The sequence below is a fragment of the Myotis lucifugus genome, unplaced genomic scaffold (genome assembly GCF_000147115.1).
Source record: "Myotis lucifugus unplaced genomic scaffold, Myoluc2.0 scaffold_122, whole genome shotgun sequence".
Classification (NCBI taxonomy): Eukaryota; Metazoa; Chordata; class Mammalia; order Chiroptera; family Vespertilionidae; genus Myotis; species Myotis lucifugus.
Genome location: NW_005871170.1, coordinates 1,085,151 through 1,106,905, shown reverse-complemented (window position 1 = coordinate 1,106,905; position 21,755 = coordinate 1,085,151). Strand labels below are relative to the sequence as shown.

The window sequence follows — 21,755 nt, the reverse complement described above, 5'->3', positions numbered from 1 at the left end:
AACTGCCCCCCCCGCCAGCTGGTCACCCTTACTGCCCCCTCTACCGGCATGGTTGCCACCATTGTCCCCTCTGCCAGCCTGGTCACTCCTAACTGCCCCCCTCCGCCAGCCTGGTCACCCCTTACTGCCCCCCCCCTGCGGCCTGATTGTCTCTTTTTGCCTCCCCTGCCGGCCTAGTCGCCCCCAACTGTCCCCTCCACCAGCCTAGTCACCCCTTACTGCCCCCTCTGCCAGCCTAATCGCCCCCAACTGCCCCACCTGCTGGCCTGGTTGCCCCCAAATGCCCCCCTGCCACACAGCCTGCTGTTCAGTCGTTTGGTCATCCCTCACTAACCCCCCTGCTAGCCTGGTCGCCCCACACACCTGCTTGTTCAGTCATTTGGGTGTCTCTCACTAACCCCCTGCTGGCCTGGTCGTAGGCAGCCATCTTGTGAGGGCGTGAGGGTTAATTTGCATATTACCTCTTTGTTATATAGGAGGGGATGGTCAGTAAGGATATATTAGAATTTCTATTATCTGTTTTGAAAAAGTTAGTGACACCTTGTTCTTGAAATTTTTATTAATAATACAACATTTACAGATGTCAATTCTTGTTATAAATATAGGATCAATATGTATATCTTACCCACAATGAAAGTCAGGTGAGAAGCCATTGGAAAACAGCTTTAAACTCTTTTCTCTGTGACAAGGGAACAAGGTGCTAGGTTGATATATTTAGTCTTAGGGCCTATGTTATGATTACTAAATCTCAAAAATTTGGTATTGCAAGCCATTCTTCCTTGCTTGCTTGCTTAATTTCCTTCTTTCTTTTTAAATAATTTAGTCAGAAAGCCATTAGGAAGGTCTAAATAAGAAATCCCAATGAGGCCAATGAGCAAATATATTGAAGGTAATGGGAGCCAGACTCGTGCTGTCAGAGAAGAAAGTTACAAATATAAAAAGGGAGAAAGCTAGAGTGAACCCTGTGCTATGAACTGGGATTTGAGGTATTGGTCTGAACTCAAGAATTTCAATATGGAAAAATTATATAAATAGAAATTTCAATATAGAAACAAATAGAAATGTGATAGTATATGTGTATATGTGAATATGTACGTACATCTATATACATACACAAATGAAACATACGTATTTCCTAACTCTGCTCACTGAAAGGGCCAGGATGTGGTGACATCCTAGTGAACATAAGCACATTTGTTGTCCAGATCTTAGTCTCTAAATACCAGTCTTTGCTAAAAGGAACCATAGATCTTTGAAAAAAATTTTGGTTCTAGGGCTGGGGGAGAGAAGGTACAAATGAGTTTTGGAAATCTTGTGCAAAAAAATATAGATGCTTTCAAAGAATGATGGGAAGATGACAAAAATCACAGCAACCAGCTTGAAGGAATTCCCACTAAAAGCCTGGGAGTATCTAAATATCAAAACAATAATGATGTTATAGTCTATCCACTAAACAAACCAGACACCCTTGGGGCTGTACTGATACAAATAAATGCATGAATAAGTGGGGGGAAAGAAAGTCTTTTCTTAAAATAGGATGCTGTCTGATAAATGGAAAGAATTTAGAGATTTGAAAGATGGTAATTTGGCAATCATCATCATAATTCAGGTAAGAAATGTCAGTGGATGCTAAAACTAGTCAGTGAAAGTTGGATGAGGATCAGGATATTTGTATAACCACGAAGTATCTGTCCACCAACCCTTATTATTAAGGGCAATACAGTAACTCTACTGGAGAAACTGGGAAGATTCGACCTTAGTCAAGTGATCAAGTTACTGTCACCAGTGACGTGACAAACTGACATCATGTGTCACTTGATGGGATGTAATTAGGAGCACACAGCATTAGTTCACAAAAATACAATCTTTGAATTTTCTCATGAGAAAACCTGACTAGTACCAATGAGGGGCATTCTGCAAAATAATTAACCAGCAACCTTTAATAATGTAAGCACAGTGAAGGTCAAGGAAGAGCTGGTCTTGCTCCAGATACAGTGAGACTGAAGAGAGAGGACAGCTAAGTACAAAGTGTGACCCTGGACCAGATGTTTGGCTAGAACAACCATTATTAAGTGGTGGGCTCAGCTTGAATGGAATGTCTGGGTGAAGAGAACATGGACATTTTTTTTTTGAGCAGTTCCTACAACTTTCCTGCAAGTTTGAAATTCTTTTGAAATAAAAAATTAAATATTAGTACAGGAATGCCTACCTTTTAGTTTTTTTCCTCTAGGCTACAAGTTAAAAGAAATAGTTTCTGAAATGTATTTTATTTTTTTATTTTATTTGTATAAGAATCTTATGGAGTTTAACCATTCAATCAGACTTAATAGTTTTGGATTTTTGTGAAATTGTTGTATAGAGAATAGTATAGTTTCATGAAATCAGGGCTTTTCTGGGTGTGTGGTATAATTTGTATACCTATACAAAGGCACTCAATTTTGACTGAGAGAAAAATCAGAACATTAGAGTGTCTTAGGGTTGACACTGAAAATCACAACAATGGTGAGGCATTTTATATTAAGGGGATTATGAGTGGGTGCTCTGGACTCAGACTACCTGGGCGCAAATCCTGCCTCTGTCAGTTACTAGCTATCTGACATTGAGCAAGTTAACTAACCTTTCTGTTTCTCATCTTTTTGGTAAAATAGGACCTATGTCATGGAGTTATTGTAAGGAGCATGTTATTATTATCAGTAACGTGTTTAAAGGATATTTGGTGCAGAGTAAATGCTATTAAAGTATTACTGAGTGCTACTGTTGCTACTGCTACCACAATATCTATAATTTATATAAATACTAGAGAAGTTAGTTAAAAGATATGCCATTTGTTAGTTGAACATTTGTTCTCTCTTCACATAGGTGAATACTAACATCTTGTACGCATCCCTTACGATGTTTCTTTGATCCCCAAAGCCAGCCCCTGCCCTTAGGATTTCTTTACTGTTTTACAAGGGGGAGGCAACACATTTTAAATGTTTACAAAGCCAAGTGGAAATAATAACAGGATCAAAGAAAACAGGATTGGAAAATCAGAGAATCAAGATAAAAAATATTTACTTTGGCAGAAATACCTAGGACATATAATGACTGCAGGTCTTATTTCAAGTTCACGTATTGAATCTCAACATGTTTACACATTTGCAAATGTAAGTAAATTTATTCACCAAATGGAGCCAGCTCACACAGACTATCCCTGAATGGAGGGGACTGTACTGCTTGGTAGTATTGTCCATAATATACTCAGCATCCCGCCACCTGCCTTAAGGACTTCCTGTCCCCAAAGGGTTTCCAGTCGAGTTCATGACATATCATACATAATGCTTAAGAGAATTAAGTACTATGCAGTTTTATTTATTTGTGCTCTGCTTCTTTCCTAAAAGAGTTTGAAAAAAAATGGTCTAGTAACCTAATAAGTGCCAAATTATCCAGGATAGACCAGCATTAGCAAAGTATACATTGAAAGAAGAGACCAATTGGCAGAGTGAGAGGAGAGAGACTCTGAGCAGTGCCTACAGGAATGGGTAATGAATGCCTAATCAGATAGACGAAAACATGCTGCAATGGAAGAAGGGAGAACTTCACAGAATATATGCATTTTTCTCATTGCTAGAGAATTTTAGAACTATACACACATTAGTGATCAACTAGTTGAGCAAACTCAGGCATAACACATAGCCCATTAGTTGTAATTCTGCTTAAAATTTAAACCCACCTTTTCTCCCCTTAATTCAGCCTCTTTATAATTCATCCTGACTTGTAATATTTAAAATTTTGAATCACACTTATGTATTTTGAGAAAGACTAGTAACCTCAGGGGAATAAATCAACTACAATTCCTCATACCATCTAGACTTTAGGAGTCTTTGGAGTATTGTACCTGGATGTATGTCAAGGCAGTACATGTAGTGATTAAGAACTTAGAACCTACAACCAGAATCCCCAGGTTCAAATCCTGGCTCTGATATGTATGAGCTGCTACATTTTTTTCATCTGTATAACAGTGTTGGAAGAAGAAGCAAATGAGGTTACATGTGCAAAAGTACCTGCTACATAGGAAGCTTTCAAAAAATGTTAACATAACTAGTATATATTTGTCTAATATATAGAAATTAAACATGTTAGTACTTTTTGAAGTCTTGGGACATTTATATGACTCAGCAGTAACCATACAACACCGTTTCCCCCCCCTTCCCATAATGCTCTAATAAGTCATTGGCTTTTGTTCACAGGTACTATCATCTGGTGACATTATTCCATGTTTATATTCCATGGAGATCTAGATCTTGATTTGGAAGTTTATGACAAAATGATCAGCATCTGACTTGACATCAATATTACCAGTGAAGGTAAGTTAATTTTATTCATTTCAAAGCATAGAAAATAAGTATTAATATGTTTTGATCTAGACTCTTAGTGGTTCTCAACCTTCCTAATGCCGCGACCCTTTAATACAGTTCTTCATGTTGTGGTGAACCCCAACCATAAAATTATTTTCGTTGCTACTTAATAACTGTAATTTTGCTACTGTTATGGATTATAATGTAAATATCTGATATGCAGGATGTATTTTCATTGTTCGCGACCCACAGGTTGAGAACCGCTGAGAGCATATCAAATTAGATTCTGGTTTTTTAAAGTTGAAAGAATTATGAAAACCAATTTAAAAAATAAGATATGTGAATAAAGAGGAAGCACTTGTTTTCCCTTAAGGCTATGAAAAACTTCATAAAAGGCATCTTCATATCAATTTTTGAAGTCTCCGGTACCTAGTTGTTGGAATAATGTAAATATGAGGAGACCACAAATACTAAACCAAGAAGCTGCTTACTGCATGACCTACACAGGTGATAAGCTGACCAGGAGAACCTTGGAGATGCAGACGAGGCTGTACACAGTAGCAGGAAGTGAGAGGAGAGCCTCTCACACTCTATTCCAGGGTTCTCAACCTTCCTATGCCACGACCCTTTAATACAGTTCCTCATGTTGTGGTGACCCCCAATTTCATTGTTATAAATTGAACATAATTAAAGCATAGTGATTAATCACAAAACAATATGTAATTATATATGTGTTTTCCGATGGTCTTAGGGTCGTTCGACCCCCAAAGGGTCGTGACCCACAGGTTGAGAACCGCTGCTCTAGTCCAAGGACTCCAGAGGCTTGACAGAGAGAACTTCTTTCCTGAGACCCCTGCTCATTTGGTGCCTAAGTTGATTGCTCTATTCTCTCAAATATGGAAGCTTTTTTTAAAAGCAAATCTGGGGAACTTTCAATACATCTCTTTTCTCCTCTATATAGAGGTTGTTCTTAACCTCCTCTGTTCACCTCAGACTTCCTGCCCTGCCAACTTGTTGCTTACTTATCTCATGGTCAGAAGAGAAGCATTAGATATCAATTCCCTTAGCTTCTGAATTTACAGCCACACAAGTAGGCAGTGCCCGCCTCTGTGCCTTTGCCCTAAATGGAAGATGGGCCACCCCTCAGTTCCACTCCGTTCCATTCCCTGCTTCCCATGCTCTGGAACCTACATCAACTTCTCCCTCCTCTTTATCACCTATCATTTTTGCCACATTTTCCTTTCTTTCCATCTGCTCATTCTTATTTCTTCTTTTTAGTTGAGATATAATGCATATGTCTCAAAATTCTCCATTTTAAAGTGACAATTCAGTAATAGTGTACTCACAGAATTGGCTTTTGTCCACAGGTACTATCACCATGATGTAATTCCAGAATATTGTCATCACCACAAAATATTTTCACCATCACCTTACCCATTTATAGTCACTCTCCATTCCCCTTTTCTCCTCAGCCTCTGGAAACCACTAATCTACTTTCTGTCTCTACAAATTTGCTTTTCGTGGACATCTACAATAATAAAAGTGTAATATGCTAATTAGATCAGACAGCCAAATGACCTTCCAGACGACCTTCTGGACGAAGCTGGGGCTGTGAGGGCTGAGCCCCTTGCATGAATTTCATGCATCAGACCTCTAGTTTCATATAAATGGAATCTTACAATGTGTGGATTTTTGTGTCTGGCTTCTTTTAGTGTAATGTTTTTAAGGTTCATCCATGTTCTTCTGTTCTTTTAGTATGTATCAATGCTTCTTTCTTTTTTATGACTGAATAATACTCCATTTTGGAATGTAGCACATTCTGTTTATTCATTCATCAATTGATGGACATTCATCAATTAATGGTTGTTTCCACTTTTTGGCTATTTTGAATAATACCACTTTGAACATTACTGTGGATGTATGTTTTCAGTTCTCTTGGGTGTATATCTTGGAGTGAAATAACCGGGTCATAGGGTAATTCTATGCTTAACATTTTGAAGGAACTGTCAAATTGATTTCCAAAGTGGCCGAACCATTTTACATTCACACTAGCAATGTATGTGGATTCCAATTTTCCACATCCTCCCCAACACTTGTTATTGTCAGTCTTTTTTTATTATAACAATCTTAGCCAATGCAAAGTGGATACTTACTTCTTAGTCTCTTTTAGGCATCACTTCCTTTGGGGAACTATCCTTTACACTCCTAACTTCTCCCCTCTTCTGGGGGTGTTGAAAATCCCTCTGATGTATTTCCATAGAACCGTGCGCTTATCCTCATATCCTCATGACACTGAATTATAATTGTCTGTTGACTTTATCTCCTCTGTTACATGTGAACGTGTTAGGGAGAGTACTAAAATATTATTTCCTGTGGTATATCTCAGCATTAATATGTGTCTGATGCAGTTCTTTAATTTTTCCTTGGGAGGATAATGGAAATATTCATTGGTACTCCTCTATTTGTTAGCTGATATTTAGTGGTCTAGGAGAGAAGACAGGATTTTTTAGCCTGTAGGTTTGGTTATCTAGAAAGGTATTTTTTCTTTACTGTTGTGTTAATACAGTCTTCTTTAATTTACCAAGAAGTTGGAAGCAAAGAACTGAAGATACCAGACGATATCACAATAAGGGGAAACACCTAGGTGGCTTTAAAATATAAATCTACTAGCCATTTTTACTTTGACCATTTTGAAAAGCATAACTGATTGAGAATTGACTGTCCTTTAAAGAAACTACTACCACTTACATATACTAGACTAAAACAATTGCAAATGTAGATAGATGTGCAGGAGACTATCATGAAATTTGTAGACCTTCAAAACTAATGCTCAATTCTAATGCTGTTTAGTTATAAGTATCAGAAATCTGGGATTCATTAGCATCAGGGTTGAGCAGATAGGGATCAGTGCTGGGGTTAAAAGCTGGAAGTAGAATTAACATAATTAAAGACTTTTAAAAGTTTGAATTAAAAAGTACAATTTGAAGGTTGACTCATACTAAATTATAAAGCCCTGTGCATAAGTACGAATTGAATTAGTTCTTTTGAGAATTTGTCTCCAAAAATCTATTTCTTTAAAATGAATATCTTAAGTAATTTTATCTCCAGTTGTTATTTATGATCCCATAAAGATTCTTTTTATTTTAGTGTTTTGGGTTATTCTTAGTTGAAATGAGGTTATCCTTGGACTAGATAGCCATTCCTTTATTTGATAGTGTTTTCAGTATATTATTGGAAACTTTATCCAGCTTCTTTGCTATGGTTTTTGTATGCTTCTGGAATGAAGAGGAAATGGAGGAAGGAAAGAGAGAGAGAGAAACAAATGTAAGCTGGCCCCAGATCAGTGAGATAGTATCAAATGAGGCCAAAATGAATTTGGCAGATGCTCTTCTCATGTTTCCCACTTGAGCACACACATATTGTAACTTGGAATACCACTTGCATTTCTTTCATACTTAAAAGACTTCTCTTCAGCTTCAGTAATAAACTTTAACTTCAAATAGGAGCCAGGAATGAAGAGTGAGTCTTTTTTTAAAAAAATTGTCTAAATGTACTTAAACTGTATATTTTGTTATTAAGGGGTGAATGGTCAATAATACAGTGGATGCATTTTAATAATAGAAATGAAAGTGTGCAGGGGCAAAGATAGTGAAAGGAATAATATTTTCAGTGTCATGTAGATCTGAGTTTGAATCCACATTTATCACTGAACTAGAGGCCCAGTGCCTGAAATTCATGCATGGGTAGGGTCCCTAAGTGGCTGCTGGATGCCAGCTGGGGCCTCCCTTCATTCCGCACCACCCCTTGGTGGTCAGTGCACATTATAGCGAGCGATTGAGCTCCCAGTTGGTTGAACTCCCGAGGGGACACTTTGCATATTAGGCATATATATATATATATATATATATATATATATATATATATATTAGTGGCCCGGTGCACAAAAATTTGTGCACTGGGGGGATGGGTCCCTCAGCCCGGCCTGCCCCCTCTCACAGTCTGGGAGCTCTCACAGGATGTCCTACTGATTGCCTTGGGAGCGGGCCTAAGCCGCAGTTTGGCCTCCCTCTGTGGGAGGCAACCAGCCAATCAGGAGTATACTTTCTGAAGGCAGCATGGACTCCTTCCTTATTTCTTTCTTCTGTGGTTGGAGAATAGGGGACTAAAAGGTGGAAACAGAACTGTGGCCGGGCCTGGGGCTTTTGTAGGCAGCATAAAGAGGGAGAGGGCTGGGGAAAGTCTAGACAAGTTTCCTAATATTGTCCTCCCTTCCTCCAGCCCCTCCCTCCATTTTTTCCTTGTCATGGTGGACGCTCGGGTCTTGGACTGACAGGAGCCCAGCAACGGAGGGGTTCAGCCCCCTCACTTCTCAGCTGAACGTACAGCCACCTCACATTCCAAGTGGGACTGTTTTCAAGTAGCTAAAGCACTGGGAATTCACGCCTACCGGCCTTTCCCCTCTCGGTTTCCTCCTTGGGTCTGTTGCAAATTTCACCTAGACACCGAAGCAGCTCTGCCCTGGTAGTTCTGCATTGGCCCCCACCCGGGTCCCACCAGGCACTCTTCCTCGAGGTCTCCAGGTACACAGTCAGTGATCGGGGAGGTCGCCCAGAGCCGTTCCCCCGGGCAGGTGGGGCAGGGGTCTAGCTTGGAGAGCTGGAGGAAGATGGCAGAGTAAGAGTTGGTATGAACCAGCACCTGCTCAGCCAGACTTCTTAAGCTGCCCACCGGGCCCAGGCCAGGCCCCTTCCCCACACCGGGAGGATCCCAGCTGAGGTCCCCTCCCTGCACCCAGCGCCCTCCTCCCTGTTCTACCACCAGGGGGCGGGAGCAGCTCGCCTGCTATGGACCCTGCCAGCCCGGCAGGCAGCAGTGCAGGCAGTGCTGCCTAGGCCGCTGGTGACCACGAGCCTCCTCCCCATCCCTGAAGCGTGGGGCGGGGTTGCAGCAGCTTGCGGCTGTCCCCGGGCGCCATGCATGGAGACACTGCTTGCCGCTGAGCCACTGTCTGGCCTGGGACCTGTGGGGGCTGGGATGGCCTCGGGTTCGTGCTGGCCCCACCGAAGCCAGACTCGGCTTGGCCGGCCACCCCCACCGCCCGAGGGCTGTGCATGCCCCACAGGTCTTGTTGCCCTCATGAATTGCCTGGGCCCGGCCGTCCTGTCCTGGGAAGTGGCCATCCCGATCGCCATGGCTCACTCCCCGGTGCAATTGGGCCTGCTGGGCAAGCACATAGGCAGGAGCTGGGCTGCTAAAGGGAGGAAGGAGGGATGCATGGGCCGGGGTGGAAGCAGGGAACTTGTCAGTGTAAACACAGCCCCCTGATGCCACGCCGGCCCCTCGTGCCACATTCCCGGACCCCCAGGTGCCCCTGTCCGGTGCTGCACTCTTGGGCCTGGGGTGGGGGCGAGGGACCTGAGGCTGCGGCCTGGAGGCAGCCCTCACTGGCTTGGAGTTGCAGTGGTCAGTCAGGGGAGGATGCGGGGTGCCATGAGGCAGCCTCACACAAGTCCCCACTGCAAGTCCTCGCCTCTCTCTCTCTCTCCGAGAGGTCAGCAGTTCAGCCCACTCGGCGTGCTGCGCACGCAGCCTGGCGTTTGGGCAAGCCTTTGGTCATTTTGGATGTTACGGACACTGGCTCTTTATATATAGATAGATAGTTGTGTGACTTCTGCAAATTAATCTGTCTAGCTTTCCTTATATGTGAAATGGACATATTAATTTTTATTTAATAGTGTTGGGATAGTACATGAATTTAATGACACAATAGAAGTCACTCTACAAATGACAGCTGTTTCAAAATTATCTTATTTATTGGGGAGAAAGTGACTCAGCCATTCTTAGAAAAAAAGTAAATATTCTTATCAAACAATCTTTTTCATATCAACTAGACTTTTTATTCTTATGATGTTCAACTTAAATATAAATGGTAGCTCTGTTTTCCTAGTTCCCATATATAAACATGGTAGACAGTGAAAAACCTTGAATGTTGGAGGAGATAAACTTGTATAGGCAAAATAGTACAATACCATGTAGGAATATGTATTTAGTGAAAGTTTATTAAAGTTGAATGAGAGTAGAAGGCAGCCATTATTTTATTTCTTGTGCTATTTAGGTCACTGAAAACAACTGAGAATTAACCTTTTAAAATACATAATTATGAGTATATCTATATATTTTCAGAAGAAATATATACTTATCTTCTACATGTCTCAGATATATATATATTTATATTTGGAATACATCAGAGATATATAGGTATGTTTAAGACATATCTCTAATATATCATACATTTATCTCCAAAGGAAAAGGAGTGCGGTAAGCTTCCAAAAAGTTCATTCCCCTTATTTTTTAAAAAAAATTCCTTAAAAGTAAGTTTAGGTCACAAGAAAGCACAAAAGTGAATAGAGTTCTCATGTAGCCTTCTCCTAGCTTCCCCTATGATGGTATCTTGAATAACCATAGTAAAATAATCAAAACTAGGCGATTTTCAGAACTTAACCCATTCTACTCTTTTTAAATAGAAGAAATTCTTTAGTTCTCACTTAATTGAGCTGCAGAATCATCACACTTAGTGTAAAGACATTTGGAAGTAAGAACGTCTTGGATGAAATCTTGGCTCTGCCACTTATTCATTCCTGTGTAACACTGAGGACTTTTGTTAGCATCTATGATAGTCTGTTTCTTCATCTGTACAAGGGGATATCATTTACCTTGCAGAATTGTTGTAAGAATTGGCAGTTGTGTGCGCTAAAGAGCCTTTTCAAGAAATGCTAGTTTTCACTCTTAATGTTCTTTTGCCATGTTTTCATCAAAATTGAAAGTAGCTGGTCATTATTTTTAACGTGATAGGTGTACTTTGGCAGTTTATGAATACCTGTGAGTTAAAGGACCAGTAACTGGTAATATACTTGAACAACTTCACGGTTCCTCTGTGCTCATCTCTTTTTAATGTACCTGCTATATAGTGTATTGGCTTTCTGCCCCTTCCCCCTCAACTTACCTGTACAGCCAGCTCATCTCTCTCTCTCTCTACCTTTTTCTACCTCATAGTCCAGAAGTCATTCCTCTCATTATACTAATTATATTCCTTCTCTGGATTCCTTTTGTCATATGGATTCTCTGTAACCTAGCAATTTTTAGAAATTTGTGGGTTTTTTTAAAAAAAATTTGAATAGCACCTAACTTAATTCTGTTTATAAGTAGTTGATTATAACCCTAGGTAGAGAGGCTCACTTCAAACACAAGCTCATACACCCAGCTCCTGGTCAGCCCTTCACAAAAGTGGCCCTCCAGGAACATTGCTCCCAGTGGTGCGATGGGGCTGTAGATGCTGCTGCCTTGGTGTCTGCAGAGAGAGGGAATGGTGTGCTGTCTCTAACCCCATCCACACATTCTCATCGCTCTGCTTGGGCATAGCTGTAAAGGCACAAAGTTCAGTGCCATAATAATGCTCTTTATTGTACTTTTTCTCTTCATTTAGCTCAGAAGTGCCTAATTCTATTTAAATACTTTAAAATGACCACTCTCTATATTGGCCCAATAAATGTGTTTTCTGGTAAGATCTTCTGGTATAAGGAGGACCTAAAGCTGTCCTCAAATGACAATTTTCAGTTGATTTGGAATAGGAATTTGTGGGGTTTTTTAAATTTGTATTTACTGAGCTGCAGATTGGGAGGAGCCCGTGGGCTTTCCTACTCTCTTCTGTAGCTTCCCCATCTACTCTAATATAGTTTACTGCTCTCTTGAAGTCTGTGTGATCTACCCTATTTCCACCTTTTTTGTTTTATTTTTTTCCTTAGAACTACCCTTTTTAGATTTTCCAGCTTTCCATTTTCAAGAGACAGCCCATATTTCCTTATATCTCCATGTTATTCAAATGTGTTTCAGGAATGTTTAAAAAATGTTCCTTTATGTTTTAAAATACCTCTTTGTGCTTTAGCAAGTGGCATATCATTTCCTGCTTCAGTTTTGGCCTTAGTCTGACAAGCCAGGGCTAAAGAAGGGGTGAAAAGTTCACTCTCCGGAAGTGCCACTTAGGGCGGAATCACATGAGGAGGAGCAGCCTCCAACGGGTGGGAATTCCCTGTGGATGTGTTTCTTGGAGAAGGCAGCACAGAGGGTCTTTTTCTCAGTTCTCCGTTATGTGCTTGAATTTTTAATGAGTGTGTGGCACTATTATTTTTCCAGGAACTCACTATAATGCCCTTATTATTGCCTAGATCAGTGTTTTAAAATGGAAAGTCATAATCCATTGGTAGGTTATACAATCACCTTTATAAATAGAGACCAGCATTTTTTAAAAAAGGAAATAGAAAATGTAAACAGTGCATTGTATGAAGTAAGAATGTGTTGTTCTGTAAAACTTTTGTTTGATGTTACATAAATGCAAGATAATAGAAATATGAATTTTCATAGGGCTCTGCTTGTGTTTGTGCCTGCGTGCGTGTTGGCTTCAGACCCTCCCTTTTATCCACAGTTCTGGTCATTTAGGAACCTAATTTTCAGAGTATATGCACTTGTCAGTGAATATGTTCTTACAAAATATACAGTTTCATGTTTTGGATTTATTGTACCTGCATTTTAACTTATGTGTGTTATATATCCTCTTTTGTTTTTATTTTCTCTACCCAGGATTATATTTTGAGGCCTATGAATATTGCTATGTATACATCTACTCCATTGCTGCTCATGGTCTGTTACAGTGTGCCTAGAACACAATTTACTTATATTCTCTGCCATGGAAGGACTCCACATTGTCTCAGCACGAGCAAGGCTCTGTGAACAACCTAGACATGCCCCCTGTTGGAAAATGCCAAAGGACATTTATTTAGGATCCAGACTAACAGAATTGCTGGGCTGTAGAGCATATGTATGCAACTCAGATACCATAAACCGTCTAATTTCAGAAGTCCTCTCAGATTACCACCAGAAGGATTCACCAGTTCCCCCCCTCCCCCCCTCCAGCAGTATGAGTGTTTATATACCAACCTCTTGCTGATATTTGGCATTAAGTTTTCTAATTTTTCTCATTTCTGTCTAATGGGTATAAAATAATATTTTTTAGTTTTATTTTACTTTTATCTGACTACTGATGAATTTGGTCAGCTTTTTATATGCTTGCTATCTTTTGGATTTTTCCCTTCTGTAAATTCCCCTTCAAATTCATTGCATATTTGTCCACTGGAAGTGTATTATTTATTTTTATTGATTTACAGAAGTTCTTTGAATATTCTAGATAGTTGCCAGCTGGTTTTAGACAAGTATCTTGTTAGCCTGTCACTTTACTATTAACTTTGTCCATTATGTGTTTTTTTTGTGTGTGTGTGTGTGTGAACAGAAATCTTAATTTTTATGTAATTCAATTTATCAATATTTTACTTTGAGAGCTTTGTAAAATAAATTATTTTCTGTCCCTCTGTTACAAAATTTATTTTTATTATCTATTATATTAACATCTTTCTTATTTAGGTCTTTAATCAACCTGGAGCCCATATGTATATATGGTGGTAGGTAGCAGCCCAGTTCTGTGTTTCCATGTGGTATCCTGTTTCCCCAACAAGTTGGTACCACCCTTGTGCTCCCTTGGTCTCTTCATTCTTTGCCATAGTTCATGCTATTTTGTTAATAAAGCTTGGTTGTATATATCAATATCTAAGCAAAGTAAGTCATTATTGGTTTTTAATTTTCAAAAGTATATGTGAAATTTTATCTTTACACATGAATTTTGAAAAATTTATTAAGTTCCACAAAATTCAACTGAAATTTTAACATGGATTATATTAAATTTATAAATTAAAACAGAAAAACTAACATATTTTTAGTAAGTTGTTCCATGTAGGAACTTTCACTGTCTCTCCAGTTTTCTATCATCTTATATGAGCCTTATTACAGTTGGAATTATTCTCCTTAGAGATATAGGTATTCTTGCTAACACTGGAGTCAATAGAAGATGAAGATAAATAATACAAATAACCTGTAAAAGTATTCTAAAATGGTTATAGATGTTAAGGGTTTAGCAATTTGTTATTATAATAATATCCTTTGATCATGGGTATTTGTGCAAGAAGAAATTTTAAGAAATCGTAGTTACCCCAACATACTATAAATAAGAAAATAGTCCCCAATGAGTAAATGACTCACTCAGGATTGCAGAGGGAGACAATGAGAGAACCTCAAATTGAAATCAGGTTTCTGATTCCTAGTTTATTACTTTTGCCAACAATCCATGCCCATAATAGCCATTTATCTCTGACATCTTGACATTTAGTGTATTATTCCCCCTTGGTAGAATGAATGTTACAGTTGGCTTATGTATCCTGAGAAATCAGCTTTTTTTCTCACTGATGCTCACAGAAAGAATGGTTGACCTGCAAAAGCCATAGGACAGATAACACACACACACACACACACACACACGCACGCCTTTTGAGCAGTATATTGTTTTCTTATTAATAATGGTGAGTTAGCACTTAGGTCCCTGCATTCTAGCTGTGGTTGATAGAGCCTTTCAAAATCATATACAGTGGTACTTGCACAAAATAATCGTCACACATTAGCATGCTAATGAAGTGTTAGGGTGTTAAGCATGGCTGGCACGCTGGAGAAGGAGAGAAAGGATCTGTCTTCACTCCTGCATCAGCCAGACTGCACAGTCAGTGGAGGCAGGGCTCAGGCTGAGTGGCAGGGCATTATTCACTCTTGACATGCACTTTCTTCTTCTCCCCACATGCACGTTGAAACTTGGGTTTTGCTGTCTTTAACCCATCTAATGTTCCCCCAAATAAGTTGGTTAGGCGACATAAATGAGTGCTCTTCATTTTTTCAGACAGACAGACGGCAGAACTTACAAGGGAATAACGAAAAGACTAAATTCTCTGTTTTAATGACATCGATTGAATAACATTAAAAAGTCAAAGCCCACATGATTTCATAGCATTTTAACTTGGCACATTTGAAGCTAAATAACATGCCATTTGCTTTGAGTTTGTGTAGAAGGGCCATTAACTGAAAACCCTAAAGTGTGTGTGTGTGTGTGTGTGTGTGTGTGTGTGTGTGTGTGTGTGTTTCTAGGGCTAGTCACAGAGGTGGTGGCAGAGAGAATTCTTGCATGTTTTCTGAAGGTTGGCAAGATGTCAGTCTGCTCTTGAAGCCAATATAGACAGTGCTCTCCCACGTAGGAAACCGTAGAAATGCTGCTGAATTGCCATATGGCCCAGCGATTCCAAAGCCACATGTTAGGGCTCAGCCTTTCTTCTGGACTTTGGTTTCTTATTCCCACCCACCTGTCAGGATTTCTTTACCCAGCTGTTCCCTGCCTACTGACCACCTCCCCCGCCCCCTCCCCCAATCAGCTCAACACATCTAAAACCCAGTTCATTGTCTTTGGCTAAAACCCAGGCTGGCTTCGGAGTCCTCTCTTTCTGGAAGTGTTAGAAGCACTCTCCCAGGCTGGTAGGCTTACCCCTCCATGTCTACCAAGTCTCGATTACCACGCTGTGTAGTGTCACTCATGTTTGTGTCTTTTTCCATGCCGGCCACTCTCCCTTAGTGTAGGGCTAGTCACTCACATCTGCAGGCCTGGGCTTTTCTCACGGTGTTTTTACCAAACTGCCTTGCAAGTTCCCAGTTCAAAACTTCCCTGGCATCGGATGTGACCATTTATTCTCCTTGGGCAGCTTACTTTACAACTTTTATGAATCTATTTTCTAATAACAGTAACAACTTGAAGAATTAGTTTGAAGATTAGGAGATAATAAATGCCAAGTGCCAAGCATAGTGTAATAGGTGCTCATCTTGTATTAGCATCTGCCTTGGTTTCTTTCAATAGTGATTTATTTTTTTTCTAGACAAACAACAAGTTCCTTTTATTTGTCTGCCTTGATGGGCCTTTGTGTTTTATACTTAGAACAATCACCCTAGGGGTAGAGAGTATAAAGAAAGACCGAGTAACCTCAAAAAATTAACTTTTTCCCTTTGTTGTATCAAACAAACTTTCTTATGGCTGTCCTATTCCTGACCTTGAATTTCCTTCTTCCTTGCCCTCATCCCTGCCTGGGATGCACCTGCCTTATCCATTATGAGGACCTCAATCCTTATTTATAATCCTACTTCAGGCTACTTAACCCAGCTTTTAGTGACTCTAGATTCAACCTTGCTGAATGCTTGGCTTCTTCCTGGCCGATGCTCCTTCCTAGCCTCATTCTCAATCTGTGTAACCTGAAAAAGGCCTACACCATCAGTCTCTCATTTTCTCCATTCAGTGGACAGATAGAAAGCATGTGATTTGTACATTATGAAACTGTCCCGTTTCAACTCCAGTGTATTAAATCAGAGTGGACATAGCACACTGGCCCAGCCCGTGGTGTGGGGGGAAAACTCTGTTCTCCTTGTCTCCATGACCTCTCCTCCCAGACCTGCATTCACATTTCCCTGCCTCTGAACCTTCCTAGTCCGTCACTGTGGGTATATTTCTCTGCTGCTGAGAAAAGTTCAGTGCTTTCCCATTTACTGTAGGATGAACGTGAACTTCTCAGCCTGATGTTCAAGGCTTGCCCAGCCTGGATTCCACCCAGTTTCCAATCATGATTATTAACCAATTCACTCTGTCCTGCGTTACCCAGGCCCACCAGATGTGTTTGCATTGAAATATTTTGCTTTGTAACAGCTATGTCTGTTTGGAATGACCCTCCTACTCTTTCATGCATTTCAAGACTGAGCTGTATTTCAGGGAACAATTCAAGTCCTGATGCTTGAGGACGCACATCCAACTCTTCCTGGTAAACTTCACCCTCCCTCCCCTTGAACTTCTCTTTCTTCTCGCTGTACCCTTCATGTACTGGTAGCTCCTGCTTCTCAAAGTACCACTCATCTCACTGGGCTTGAAAGCCCTTTGGCTTGAAAGAAATCTGATTTTCTTCCTTTAAAAAACATGTTGACAATATTATCATTCTTCTCAGTTGTTGCGAAGATGATCGTGATATTTGCCATTTCTCTAGGCACTGTCTTTCACATATTGTGCTATGGTTTACATGTATTATCTCACTTAATTTTCCAATTACTCTGTGACATAAAACATGTACCTTACAAGGGAAGACAAATTTATTCAGCTAATAGTTGAGGGAGCCTAGTTTCAAAGGTCCATCTGATTTGAAAGCTTGGGCTCTTCCCACTCTCCAGGATGGTGGCCCAACATTTTAGGTACTTGAAACTTTGCAATAGATATCAGAAAAGGAGAATGAGATTTCTAATGTGATCTGAATACTGTGGAACATGTTACCACTGAGAACGGGTAGTAAAGATAGGGAAAGACTCAAAGCCTGTCAGCAGGACTAATACAGCCACACATGAAATTCTTGTTTACCCAGCAGAAGATGAATGGGCAGCCAGTTCAATTGAGTTGGTCATGGGAAACATTGGCAAATAGATAAGACAATATCATTTGTAATATCTGAAATGTATTTTAGCCATTGACTGGGGAATTGAACCCGCCACACTTCGGTGCACAAGCTGGCTCTAACCATTTAGCTACACTGGCCAGCGCTGATGTCAATGTTTGATACAATGTTGTAGGACAGGAAGAGCATTGGAATATAATTTCTCTGATATTTGGTACAGGCAGTTAACGCTCCTAGGGTCTAAGTTCCAAAAAACAAAATTAGACGTTGAGACGAGATGGTCTCTAAGGTCTCTTTGGCTTAACGTTTTTCAGAATCTATGACTTTGTGTTCACTTCTCTCATTGATCTCTCCTCCAAAAGAAAACCTAGTGTCTGGCAACATCTGAGGTAATAGAAACAGTATGTTTGTAAGCATTGGAAAGACTGTTGTAACGAAGGGGTTACTTTATTCACTCTGTTAAAGATAGCAATGTCTTAATTGTCAAGAAATGAACAAGGTGCATGAAAGGGACTCCTTGTTCTGTATAATAAGAAGTTAAAAATCCCCAAAACCTGGATGATAGGATCCTGCCCATCCAGATATGGCTAAGGAGTGGGTTGGAAACGGGCTGGTAACTGTCCCACAGCTTTTATAATTTGAAGTAGTCTAAGTCAATCTTATTATCATAATTAGACTAATAAATAGACATCTGTTATTTGTTTTCTATGTGCCGGGTCTTCCTTCCAGGATGACTTAGTGTTAAATCCGTATTATTATTCCCGTTTTTGAGATAAGAAAACTGAGATTTAGGAGATGTGACTTCCCAGTGCTCACACATAGACTGGTAGATCCACTGTCCAGTTGTGTCTAACTGTATTTGACCACTGATCCTGGGTTGTTTCCACTGGGCTCATTTCTATCAAGACCAGAGAATCTGCTGGAGCATGGTTTACAGGCTCAAGCTCTGCACGTGCTAAAACTCACTACCAGATCTCTTCAGTGTTATGACTTAATTAAATGTTGAATAATAATGAAGGCACACTTCTCTTGGAAGTGTGAACACACTGTTTACACCTGACAAAATCAACTCACTGTTATGTCTATCAAGGCACAAGAATGCAAATTGCAAAGTGCTAGACAAAGGCCTTTTCTATCATCTTATTCTTAAAATCAGGGGCAAGTAATAACAATAGTGTGAAATGAATATTTTTTCAATTGTACTTTTCCTTCCTAAAATAATCATGGAGCAACCTGATAATCATTTTTACAATATTTTGTTGCCTTTTTTTTCCTTAGCAGATTTTAGTATTGAATGAGAAATACTGTAGTTTATTTTTTAAAATCATTTTATTTTAAAATATTTTAAATTATAGACATAACATTTTAGAATACAGACTTTTTTAAAGATTGATGCCCCCTATTATGATTTTTACCTGTGTTCCTAAAGTAGCTGCTTCAGAAAACCCGTTATATATTTGGTCTGTTAAAATTAAATTATAATTTCAGTTGCAAATTTATTTTTCTATTACATATGTTGAACTAAGACTCAAGCAATGAATTGTTTTCTACTGAGTGAGCCTTCTAGAGCTGTGCTGTCCACTAGGGAAGTCACTATCCACATGAGGTTATGTCAATTTAAAATAAAATATAACATGAAACAAAATTAAAAATTCAGTTTCTCAGTCAAAATAACTGCATTTTAAATACTAGCTACAGAGTCCTAGAGACTACTACGTTGGAAAGTGTAGGTGCATAGCATTTCTATCATCCCAAAAGTCCTATTGGACAGTGATGATCTAGGGTCCTTTTAATTGTTTTTTTTTAAATACTTTTATTTTTTATGATAATTAAAAAGTAATACTAATTTTTAGAGCAGAGTTGGGTTCATAGCAAAACTTAGGGGCAGGGCTTGTGGGTGAGGTGGTTCTGCAAGTGGGTTCAGGCATCTGGGGCCAGCCACCACCTTGATCCTGGTGGAGGTGAGCAACTGCATCAACAAGGAGATGCTCATGCTCAAGTTTGAGAATGCGGCTGCCGGAAACAAACCAGAAGCAGTATGAGTAACATGTGCAGATTTTGATGGGGCCCTCTATCATATTTTATTTAATTTATTTATTTTAAAAAATGCATTTTATTGATTTTTTTTTTCAGAGAGGAAGGGAGAGGGAGAGTGATAGAGAGTTAGAAACATCGATGAGAGAGAAACATCGATTCAGCTGCCTCCTGCACACTCCCTACTGGGGATGTGCCTGCAACCAAGGTACATGTCCTTGACCGGAATCGAACCTGGGACCCTTCAGTCCACAGGCTGACGCTCTATCCACTGAGCCAAACCGGTTAGGGCCCTCTATCATATTTTAAATCCTAATGGAGACAAAAGTGATGGTCAGTATTTCTTTGAAATTCTACAAGGAACTTCCGGCACATGGTGCTGATGAGTTACTAAAGAGAGTGTATGGGAGCTTCTTGGTAAATCCAGAATCAGGATACAATGTCTCTTTGCTATATGACCGTGAAACTCTGCCTGCACCCAAGGGTTCCAGGTGCATCAGGCTGGCATGTTGAAACGAAATTGCTTTGTCTCTGTTTTTGAGAAATACTTCCAGTTCCAAGAAGAGGGCAAGGAAGGAAAGAACAGGGCAGTTATCCATTATAGGGACGATGAGACCATGTATGTAGAGTCTAAAAAGGACAGAGTCACGGTACTCTTCAGCACAGTGTTTAAGGTTGACGGCGATGTGGTCATTGGAAAGGTGTTCATGCAGGAGTTCAAAGAAGGACACAGAGCCAGTCATACGGCCCCACGGGTCCTCTTTAGCCTCTGGAGCTGAAAGACACCGATGCCGCTGTGGGTGACCACATTGGCTACATTACCTTCATGCTGTTCCTCTCCACACCAAGGCCAGCCCTCCAGACAACTCCATCAACTGATGCACACGTTCCAGGATTACCTGCACTACCACATCAAGTGCTCTAAAGCCTATATTCACACACATATGAGGGCAAAAACATCCCACTTCCTCAAGGTGCCAAACCGTGCACATTCAGATGCTGAGAAGAAAGAAATGAAAACAATTCCAGGGAAGACGTTTTCATCCCACTAACTCTTGGGAACAGGAAGGGGAAGTGGCTGGCAACTGAAGGCTGGAACACTTGCTACAGGATAATCGTAGCTTTTAATGTTGCACCTATCAGGTTTTTAAGGGATTCTCCATTTTGGTTCCATTTTGCACACGTTTGGAAAATAATCTGCAGAAACGAGCTGTGCTTGCAAGGACTTGATAGTTCCCAAGAATTAAATAAAAATTAAAAAAAGGAAAAAAGAAATCCACTTGATCAACTTAATTCCTTTTCTTTATCTTCCTGCCATCACTCCCCTTGCCTTCCACCCGCCTTCCAAGCTCTCTTGCTTTGCAATATGTTACTGGTGATGAGCTGCAGGATAATGCAATCTTAACTTGTTTTCTCCTGAGTATTTGAGTTCAAAACTCCTGTATCTAAAGAAATACGGTGGCGGTCATTAATAAAGAAAATCTTTCTATCTTAAAAAACAAACAAACAAAAAATACCCAAACAAACAAAAAAGAAAACTTAGGGGCAGGTATGGAGATTTCCTGTGCACGCTCTGCCCCACACATGCACAGCCACACCCATTCTCAACACTCACCATCACCCACAAGACTGTGCCTTTGTTGCAATCAGTGAGCCTACCCTGACACATCATTATCACCCAAAGGCCATAGTCTACATTATTAGTAACTAGAGGCCCGATGCACAAAATTCATGCAAGAGTATGCCTTCCTTCCCCCAGCTGCCAGCACCGTCTGGCTTCCCTCTGGCACCCGGGACCTGGGCTTCCCTCGCAGCCCTGGCTTTGTCCGGAAGGTCGCCCGGAAGGACATCCAGAAGGATATCTGGTCTAATTAGCATATTACGCTTTTATTAATATAGATTCTTAGTGTTGGATGTTTTATCAGTTTTGACAAATGTATGACCATATGTACCCATCATTATGGGATAAAGAGTATTTTCACTGCCC

The 21,755-nt window shown here is 40.2% G+C and overlaps 1 long non-coding RNA gene and 1 pseudogene across 1 annotated transcript in view; both read left to right on the top strand.

Moving 5' to 3' along the window:
* LOC106697970 overlaps positions 1 to 13,346 on the top strand; it is a 29,860-nt gene extending 16,514 nt beyond the window's left edge. Inside the window, exons 2-3 of the long non-coding RNA XR_001349237.2 lie at positions 4,230 to 4,346; positions 12,972 to 13,346. This is a non-coding gene — a long non-coding RNA (uncharacterized LOC106697970). The remainder of the gene's footprint in view (positions 1 to 4,229; positions 4,347 to 12,971) is intronic.
* Positions 13,347 to 17,085: 3,739 nt separating this feature from the next.
* LOC102424414 lies at positions 17,086 to 20,820 on the top strand (annotated as a pseudogene).
* Positions 20,821 to 21,755: the final 935 nt, after the last annotated feature.